Genomic DNA, 586 nt, shown 5'->3' on the forward strand with positions numbered 1-586 from the left:
GGATCCTGCATCCCTGCCAAGGATCCTACAGTTCAAGCTGCCCCAAAACAAGTGCAAACGCTGCACCAGATAATGCCACAGATAGTGAGCAGAAAGCTGGCATGAGATGTTCAGCACACCTCAGGTATGCCCTCCTTAAAGCCTGGAAAAGGTGAAACCACTCAAACAAACAAACAAACAAACACCATCCCTCCCTGGGGAAAAAAAACAAGGTTGCCCACTCTGGTTTGTGTAGTGTTTGACAAGAACTACAGCAAACGCTGCACCAGATAATGCCACAGATAGTGAGCAGAAAGCTGGCATGAGATGTTCAGCACACCTCAGGTATGCCCTCCTTAAAGCCTGGAAAAGGTGAAACCACTCAAACAAACAAACAAACAAACACCATCCCTCCCTGGGGAAAAAAAACAAGGTTGCCCACTCTGGTTTGTGTAGTGTTTGACAAGAACTACACTCCCAAAGCCACCTCACCAGCCACTGAGCCAGCCAGCCTCCAAAATCTGTTATTGACAATGAAGCTGTTTGTTTGTCATCGCGAGGCTGAACAGGAATGACATTTCTGTTGCAGTGCAGTAAAAGGTTAGCA

The sequence above is a fragment of the Egretta garzetta genome, unplaced genomic scaffold (genome assembly GCF_000687185.1).
Source record: "Egretta garzetta isolate BGI_Z169 unplaced genomic scaffold, ASM68718v1 scaffold412, whole genome shotgun sequence".
NCBI lineage: Eukaryota > Metazoa > Chordata > Aves > Pelecaniformes > Ardeidae > Egretta > Egretta garzetta.